This window comes from Lepidothrix coronata, unplaced genomic scaffold, assembly GCF_001604755.1.
Source record: "Lepidothrix coronata isolate B3197 unplaced genomic scaffold, Lepidothrix_coronata-1.0 Scaffold58, whole genome shotgun sequence".
In the NCBI taxonomy this organism is placed as follows: Eukaryota; Metazoa; Chordata; class Aves; order Passeriformes; family Pipridae; genus Lepidothrix; species Lepidothrix coronata.
Window position 1 is genome coordinate 54,023 of NW_016690238.1, and position 9,769 is coordinate 63,791.

Consider the following 9,769-nt stretch of genomic DNA (forward strand, 5'->3'; position numbering starts at 1 on the left):
ACAAGGCAAGGAAGTGCTTCGGCAGAAGGCTGAACCCAGGCTGGATGTGCATGGACATCGGGGCGACCATGCAAGGCTGATCTGCAGCACGTGGGCTGGACGACAACCCCTGGGATGCAGCAGGAACGGGGCATTTGGAGCAGTGTGTTGGAGCATGGCAGCAAAGACCGACGTGGTCACAGCGGCAAACAGCACGGTGACACACATTCTGACTGTTCCCCCTGCACACACAGCCATCACCAGCCACCACCACCCTGCTCACCCACCACCCAGGACCGACTGTTGTACCCTCCCAAGCCCAAGCAGCCACTCTGTGCAGCCCTGTCTTCTGACCTACACCCCCAAATTCTTCCATCCCTTCCTAAACATACACCATTCACTAAAACCTGCTCCCAGACCTGCTCACAGGCTGAATCCCCAGAAGGATATGAAGAGAGAAGGGGGCCAGAGGTAGGATGCTCCAAGAGCGAGACCTCTGCAGAGGTAAAGCAATGCAGAGGCATCCAGTGAGCAGGGATAGATGCCACGCTGTGTTCCTACATGTCTTCACACTGTGAGCCATGCTGCAGCCTCACTGTGGGGCCAGATGTTGGGATGTGGCTGTCAGGGTGCTTGCTGCTGGGAGGAGAGGATGGCTGGGGACAGAAGCTTCTCGTGCTGACCTCCTTCCTTCCAGCCCTGTGCAGGAGGAGAGCAGGGATGGGGCTGCCATGGAACTGAGCCTCCTGTGCCAGCCTGGCATGGCACATGCCCAGCACATGCCCAACACATGCCCAGGGAACCCACCAGGTCCCAGGTTTGCTGAGTTATTAAGCACACTCCTGCCCAAGAAACCCAGACAGATCCCCTGGGTCCAAATGGACACCAAGGGAGTTTCCTCCCTAGGGAGAAGACAGCCATAGCACACACTGGAAATTTCAAAGCATAGGGAATGCAAAACACAAAAGGCATCAGGAGGGGAAAAAAGCATCTGCCAGAAACAGAGTGATCACCAGGCATTGTTTGACGTCTAGCAGCAGACCTCAGTCCTGGCAGATGGGGATGATGAGGTTGTTATTAAAATGCAGAAAAGACAGAGATTCTCAATAAATCTGCCTGTCCAGCATTTGGAAGGAAGCAGGATGCAGGGCTGATGGCACAGAAATTGAGAGCACTTCCACCCTCTGTCAGTAACCAAGGAGGATGTTCAGCAACATCTGTCGGAGATGGCTCTTGTTAAATCCTCAGGCCTGGAAAACACACGCTCAGTGTCTCCAGAGAGAGAACCGAGGAGGGATCAAGCTTGTAGTGGTGTTTGTTTTTTTTAAATACTACCATACCAGAGGAATTGCAGAGGTTTTTCCTTCCCATCCGGTCCTGGCACATCCCTCACATCCCTCCCTCCTTGGAGAGGCAGCTGTGCCAAGGCCATGCTGGGATTCAATGAGGGCCTGTGGTCTGAGCTCATGAAGGACCCAGCACCTCCTCACCATTTGCTGGGCCTGTTTCTCTTCCAAACTGGCCCAAGACAGCCCTGTTCTCTGATCTGTGCCCCATGGGACATCACCTTCTCACCTCAGGCTTCAGCAGAGCTAGGAGAGGCATCAAGATCCCTGGTCCCAGCTGAGCCCTCAGATTTGAGCTTCCCTTGGATATTGGTTTCCCCTGGACAAAACTACCTAGGCAGCAGGGCATCAGGTGATGAGAACTCATCTGATGTGGGAGCCCCCTCGGGAGCCTCCTTTGTGCTTGGGGACCTTTAAGGAATCTCCAGAAGGAGTCCAAATGAGCTCCTTATGCCCCGCATGGCTTGGCACAGGCACGAGCTGCTCATATTTTTTCTACAGTCACAACGAGACCCTGGTGACATCATTCCACTCGCAGTGGTTCAGGTTTGAAGGAGCAGTGACAGATTTCTGCATTCACACCATCAAAGCCAGGCTCCATCTGCAGCTCGTGCTGCAGCTGATGCTGCTCCAATCCCAACTGTTTACACGCTCCATATCTGATGCACACTGGGCCTCAGGTCTGATGCCTGCATGATAGAGACTGCCCCCGATACCGCAAGGGTGACCACAATGCCTCTCTGCCTGTGAGTCACCACGGCTCACTGTGACAGATGGCTGTCACAGCATCGCGGGTGTAGGGACTGGCGGGGCACAGGGGCAGGACTGGCAGACAGGAGAGGATCGGGGAGCACACACTGCACCACTCGTGTGCCAGACTCCACATTTCAGCTGCTCTCTCGCACAGCTGTGGTGGGAAGCCCCACCAGGTGGGATGTGCAACCCTGGCACTGCCCACAGCCCACGGAGCCCCCAGCAAGGAGGGAAGGATAGTGATGGAGCCGCTCACACACAGTCATCAGGTGGGAAGAGAACAATCCATGGCTGCAGAGGAGTGATTTGTGGCTCACTCTGATGGACTGGACTAGGGGAGGCAGAAGGCCTTCTGCAGTGGCCTGCAAGGACACAGGGGTGGCCCTCTGCACTGGGAGCTCTGCTCCCACCCTCTGCTCCACCTCTGAAGGGTCCAGGAGCTCTTCGCTGAGATCTCTGGGCTGGTTCTCACAGCATGGCCCTTCCTCTCACCAAAGGCAGCAGTAGCTGCTTGCCTGGGTAAATCCAGGCAGGTCGGAGCACGCACCAGGAAGAAAAAGCCAGGCAATGTCTTCCAGGCTCCTGCCAGCCCAGCAGAGAGCTGTGTGTGTCCTCAGCCCTCGTCTGTCCCCCTGGGCCCAGGGAGCTGCTTTGGCTGAACCCTGGTGCTTCTGGTGCTCACTTGCAGCTGGGGACAGGAGCCCTGTTTGTCAGCCAGGCCAAGAACAGGAGACAGGACCTTCCCTGGGTTTAGGAGGGCTCATACCACATCCTCCTGGTAAACCTTCTCCTCCAGTTTAACCCCGGGTGGTGTGGGCACAGCCCAGCATCCCCCAGGCAGCAGCTTCCGGTGACTCAGAGGAGAAGGTCTCTACTCCTGCACACTCCCGGATGACTCACCCCCAGGTAATGTGGGGGCTGAATCTGACACTTGCCAGCGAGTCACTTGAGTCAGGCACTGGGTTTGCTGCTTCCCCTGATGCCAGCATCTCCCCTGACTTGCCAGGGAAGCCTACAGTTCCTTGAATCTCCAGGTATGTCTTCCACAGCTTCAAATAAAAGCCATTCCCAGGAGCTTTGAAATGTCTGTTGGTGACTGCAGCTCCTTCCCTTCCCAGGAGCACCCCACATACACCCCACTGTGCAGCACAGCAGGGACCAGGAGGATGTCACCTCTGCCAGGTGAGACCCCAACTTCCCTCAAGGTCTGGGTACAGCAGGAGACGCAAGGACTGGAAGGTGGCAACTGTGACACCAGAAATGCTTCCTGGCAGCCAGGGAGTCCCAGACTGATAAATGACACATCTGTTCTCTGCAAATGAACAAAAACTGGCACACGAAGGAGGAAACTGGCATCGTTAGGGGACAGATGGATAAATATGACATAGTGGGGAAGAGTCGACACGGCTCTCTTGCAGCGAATTTCTTTTTTCAAAAGCTAGTGGCTTTCTTGGAAAAAGCCAGCAGGCCCCTGAGGGTGATCTAGCAGAGAGAGGTTCCTGCATTTCCACACCCAGGTCCTTTGATGAGATGAGGTCAGTGGCAAAATCTGCAATAATATTGAATTAATCTGGATACTGCAGATGCATGCTAAGAATTGCAGGAGGACTTTGAGAGGCTGAGCAACTTGGCAATGAAACGAGACAAAAGCCAGGGTCAGGGAAGTGACACACATGGGGAAACCAAGCCCAGGCTCATGTCTAACGTGATGGGCTCTGGGACTAGGAGATCTGACAGTCTGTGAAACTGTCCCCTCAGCACTCAGCAGAGGTCAAAACTGCAAAACTCTCCGTCAAGCTGATAGGAAGGGTGAGGAAAAAGGAGAGATGGCATTGGAGTTGCCACTGTTCCCTGGTCAGTCCCAACCTGTGTGTGATCCTTGTTCCCCTTCCCTAGGATACAGTGAACCTGGAAAATGTGCAAAGAAAGATGACAGGATGATCCAAGGCCTCTGCACATGGGGCACGTGAAGGGCCAAGGATCTTTGGCATGGAAAAGAGACAGCTGGGGTCACAAGACAGATCTGCATGGCTGGGGGAGTTGGGGAGAGACAGGAATATCAGGGATAATGCAAGGAGGAGACAGTGCACAGCAGCTCTCCTTGCTGGGGGCCACTGCAGATGCTACGTGGTTTAGGAACAAGACCAGACAAATCCACAGAAAAAAAATCCATAAATACAAACACATACTAAATACAAGGACTGGCACAAGGAGCCTTGTGAGTATTTATTGTGTCCATGGGAAGTGTTGCAACACATTTGCACCAGGAGGCCGTCAAAGCCTGGGCAGGATACGCTCAAAGCATGTGCTTTTACCAAATGGAGCAAATTCCTGCAGACACTTTTTGCAGCTCCTCAAACTTTCTGTCAAAAAAAATCATTATGCAGTTGATGGTATAATGGAGGCCATGCTAATTGACCAAAAGAAGAGGTGACAACTCGCTGAAAGACATCTGCCAGCTCAGAGCCAGACCCATCGGTCATCGCCTCAGCCACGCCGAGCCCGGTCCCTGACTCTGCCCTCGGCACCGACAGCCCTCTGCATGTCACAACTGCTCTCTGATGCGATCTGTTATTTCATTAACACTTCAACGAGGTGTGGAGAGCCGTGGGGAGCTTCATTTCCACAAATCCAGGCGCAGCAACCCGGAGACAGGCCAGCAAGAGAGCTGGGTGACAGAAACTAGAGAAAAATTACTTCAGGACTGACACCCAGAGGATAAAAAATGCTTCTTTTGCTGACAAATTCCAGGTTTGAGGGAAATTTCCAAACAGTCACCGTGTAAACTCTTTGATGTTATTTTTTTTACTGCAAAATCATTTTGCGTGGGTTCAAGCCCCAGAGAGCTGAATTGTCCCTAGTCAGTGCCCATGGAGACAAGGGAACACAGCATCTCCCTGCAGCTGCCTTCAGTATTTCCCCAGCAAAACCAGGATCATGGCAGGAAAACCTCATGACAGATGCTGTGGCAACAGCTCTATTATATCATGCAAATCACATGGCCTCATCCAGCCACCCCCTTCCACACTCTGCCCAGCCAGGCAGATGCTCTCAGGGCTCCAACCATAGCACAAATTTAATCCCTTTATTGCTGGCCCTCCGTGGGGTTTTATTTGCTCCTACCAAGGGGGTTTGACCCTGCAAGGGCACAGCAGTGTCCAAGTGGGATAAAATGCCTGAATTCCTCCTCTCAACAAACAAAGGAAGCAGGACCAGCTGGGAGAGCACAGATCTGAACTCGATAGCAAGTGGTAAAGTGGAATTGATTGGAGCCGCCTGCACTCATCGATCTGAGGCTGAGAAAACTAAGGAGCTGGAGCGTTTGCAGCTCAATCAGAGCGACCTGCTCATGGGGGCCTGTGCTGTGGGGCTGGCAGGGGACCTGAGTGCCCCGAGAAAGTGTTAATGGCAGGTTTGATTAATCCAGCTGCAATGGCCGTGTTCACACAGCTGGGTCCTTCTCCAGACAGACTCACTGGCTTTACATTGCCTGTGGGGTATGAACCACCCCTGGCATCTCCTTATATCTCTTAATAGGGCTGTCATCAGCCATCAAGAAGATGGGCTCAGTGGACAAGAGCAAAACAGCAGCCATTCCTCCTATGGAGACAGGATCAATTGCTTTTGCCACCAACCCAGTGTCTCTGAAAGGGCTGAGAGGCAGAAAATGAAGGAGAACTGGGAGAGGAGCTTAGGAGGTGCAGAGGTGAGGGCTGGCAGGCCGCCTGGCAGCGCGTGGCTGCCTGTTTTCTGCCCACTCAGCAGCACAAAGCTGGGTTAAGAGGTGGCTGTGTGAAGGCCGTAAATCCCTGCGGCAGGAGAAGGCTCCTGCTGTGCACAGACAAAGGCAGAGCCAGAGCTGGGCCTGGCAGCTGGAATGAGGCAGGGCACACACGGACACACGGACACACAGAAATGTTTATCTAGAGCTGCAGGGTGGCTGGTTCTCCCCTGCAACACTTTTGTCATGTCCCATCTTCAGCTGGGTGCTGGCCACAGAATGAAAGGGCTCAAGAAGTTGCTCAAGAAGTTGCTCCAGATTCTGTGTTCCCCTGGACAGCTCATACATTTTGGTGACTATTTTCTTTGATTTCTGAGCGTTGGAGCCAGGCAAGGCAATCCCAAAACATAACCTAGCAGAAAATCAGTCTGTTATAGCCTGTTTACTTTCCCTTCCAATCTTCTTACTGGCAGACTGGAAAATGTCCTCTGAGGTTCAGGCTTTAGAACAACTGGGACCATCTCGTGCTGTTGTGAGCTCATAAAGCCTCTGGAGAGCATCACAGCTGAACACTCACCTCAAGAAATGCTCAAGTCCTTCTCTTTCAGTCCTTGGTGCATGTCTCATGAGCTACAATCACAGAATGGTTTGGGTTGGAAGAGACCTCAAAGCTCATCTCATTCCACCCCCCGTCATGGGCAGGGACACTTTCCACTAGACCAGGTTGCTCCAAGCCCCTTCCAACCTGGCCTTGAACACTTCCAGGGGTGGGGCAGCCATAGCTTCTCTAGGCAAACTGTGCCAGTTCTCAGCTCTCTCAATCCTCCAACATAGCAGGTGCCCTTGTGCTCCAGCCCTCAGACCATCTTTGTGGCCCTAGGAGAAGATGGGGAGGTGGATGGTGGGGACAGGATGAGGTCAGGTTGCTTGCAATTGCCTCCCAGTTCAGGTGTGCTGCCCTTCACTCCCAAATCCCACCTAAACCTTCACCTCCAAAATTATCCCATCCCCAGGACATTTCCCTGCTCTTGCTCCAGCATCCAGCTCTGACTCAGCAGAGAGGCATCCATCCTGCCTCCCTGGCATCAGCACTGCTCCTGGGGCTGCTTTGGGGATTCAGGATAAAAAGAGAAGGTGGTGGGGATCCTTCTGCCTCCCATCTGCCTCCTTGAGACCAGAAAAGGAGGCCAGGGGCTGCCCCAGCAAGGGAACAGCTGGAGGGGCAGAGCAGCCGAGGCAGCAGTGTAGTGATGAATTGCTCATCCCTGTGCCAGCCACAGGATTTATGTTTGTGCCATGGGGTGGACACATCTGGGCCCAGCAGCACTCTCTGCCTGGCTGCACCAGTGTTTTGACATTGCAGGCACCTTTAAAATCCCACTGAATGCAACCCACAGGCATCAGAGGGCTCAGAGAAAAGGCACTGATGGACAGAACAGGGCGGGAAGAGCAGAGGAGCCTGCCTGGAGCAGCCATTCTGCCTGGATGCTGAGCAGAGCCTGAAAAGATCAGGTCACCCAGCAGACAGATGGGTCCTTCAATGTTCCCACAAGCTCATCCCTTTTCCTCCATGCTGTCTGAACACATCCTGGCAGGTTTGAACCATCCAGACAAAACCACATGGCAAAGGGCTGTTGAGGCCCTGACAATCTGGCACAATTTCCTTAGGAGTGGTCACATCCCAGTTCTTTTAGGGAGTTCTTCCAGGCTTGTGGTCAGGAAGCTGTGAGTGGCAGCAGCTTCATCCCTTCTTCTCCTCCTCTGCACCTACCAGGCCCCTCGGGACACTTTGTCTCCGTGTCCACCTGCACCTCCCTTCTCCCTTCCGTGTTTGGCTGACTCCCCTGTGTTGCTACAGTGTTATCTCAGTCATGCCTGTTCCAGCAGTTGAGGTCATTGTAATTCTGTCATCTCCCTGCTTCCAGAAACATCTGCCAAGCAGCCAAAGCAGGAGCCCAGCTGGCTCCTCCCAGCCACCGAGGAATCCCCCAGTGCATCGCTGTGGGTTCAGCGTCCCCACCAGCCATGGGCAGCATGTCTTGCCAGGGGGCTGCACATCACATTGTCCCACCATCTCCCGTGGGTCCCACCACAGCTGTTCTGACCCAACGCAGCAGTTGTCTGAGCCAGCATGGAGCTGGGCTTGTCCCTTCATCCTGGAATGCCAGTTCATGGCATTGTGACAGCATGGAGGAAAGCCCAAGGACCTTCCCCCTTCACAAGCTTATGCCCTGGGATTTGGAGGTTGCAGTGATCCCACCTCTACAGCTCAGCTACACCTGTCCTGTGGGTGTCTGGTGGTCTTATCTCTCTCCAAGGTGCAGCCAAGGGGATGATGACAGTGTCAAACTCCCTGCACATGGGAGGAGACACATGTATCTCCTTCCAGTGTCACTGCATCCACTTTAGGTCCAGCATGAGGCCACAGACAGTGACAGGGCTGGCCACAGATGAGCAGCAGCAGTATCCCTGCATCCCCATGGGAGGCATGGACTGGGATCTTGGCAGGCAGATGAAGGAGGGAGAAGGGTGAGACTGGGGCAGGAGGGCACCACATGGACACCCAGATCATCCAGACAAAACACCAAAGAGCCCCTCCTCCACCACCTCCTGGTCAGCCACATTCGATGTGGAGAGCATCTCCCACTGCAAAGGCTCCCACCATTGCTGAGAGACCAGCATGCACACCACTGCCCACCAGTGCACACCAGCAAACTGCTGAGGGCAGGATGACATGGGCATAGACAAAGGGAGGACACAAAAGACTATTCTGTCTTTCTCCACCACTCTGAGCTCTTTTGGGCTGGATATGAGCAAGACGAGCTCAGGATGGCAGGAGCAATTACTTCATAGAGTAATCAAGGTGCACAGGGCCTTCCTCTGGTTTACCCCAAGCCTCAGGAAGGCAGTTTTAGATTTAGGATTTGCCAGCTGCAGCAGATACCCAAGGATGGATGTGGTGCAGGGGCATACCCCTGCACAGCAAAGTTGTAGAAGACCCCTGCCTCTCTCTGCACCACCCTCCCCATGGGAGGTGCATGCATAGGACAAGCAATGAGCTCATGGTACACGCGGCAGCCGAGTTTTCTGTGCCCGGCTCTTCCCAGGGGATGAATCATTCGGGCCATCCCAGCGCCTTGAAGTGCTGCGATTGCTCTAAAAATATTTTCCGTCAAGAAATCCTTTTGATCCCAAGTATTTGGAATTCTTTGTGTATCTGTCAAAATGAAAAGAGCCTTTAATACCGGGAGCAGTGAGGAAAGCAGCGGCAGTGGTGAGGACAGTCATTAACTATTGATGTGTGTTTGAGCAGGGGGAACGAGGAGCCGCGGCACAGACTGATCCCTGCTGCTGTTTGGGCACAAGGACCATTTCCTTAGTCCCTCTCTTCCTCTGCCGTCCCTTTGTGCCCCGTAGTTCGTTAATCCTGTGATCGGGAGAAACTTTCTCCCTGAGAAACACGCGGGGGGGCGAGAGGTGGGGTTATGGGTGGGGAATGGGGTTGCCTGGGGACACAGCAAAGGCGGAGATGAGGGGTGGGATGAGGGGAAGGGTCGGGTAAGAGCTGGGGGGGGTCAGGGTGAAGGCTGGAAGCAGGGTCAGAGTCAGAGCAGGGAGCAGGGCCAAGGGCAGCGGGTGAAGGTGAGGGGCTGAACGCCGCGGCTGAGGTGGAAGCCGGGCCGACACCGGGGGCTGCGCCTGGGAGAGGCTGAAGGACGTCAGCGCACGGGGGCCTGCCCGGGCCGGGGATCGCGGGGGCGGGCGCAGGGCGGGGATCCCGCTCCGGGCCCCTTACGGGCTCTCCCGGCGCCCGCGGGGCGGTCCCGGAACGCGGCCCCGGCGCTGCCCCCGCGGGAAGGCCCGGGGCGGGCCCAGCCGCGCGTCACCGCCGACAGCGCCAAGAGCCGCCGCGCCGCCCCGCCCGCCCAGAGCCCCGGTAGCGCGCCGTGATCGTATAGTGGTTAGTACT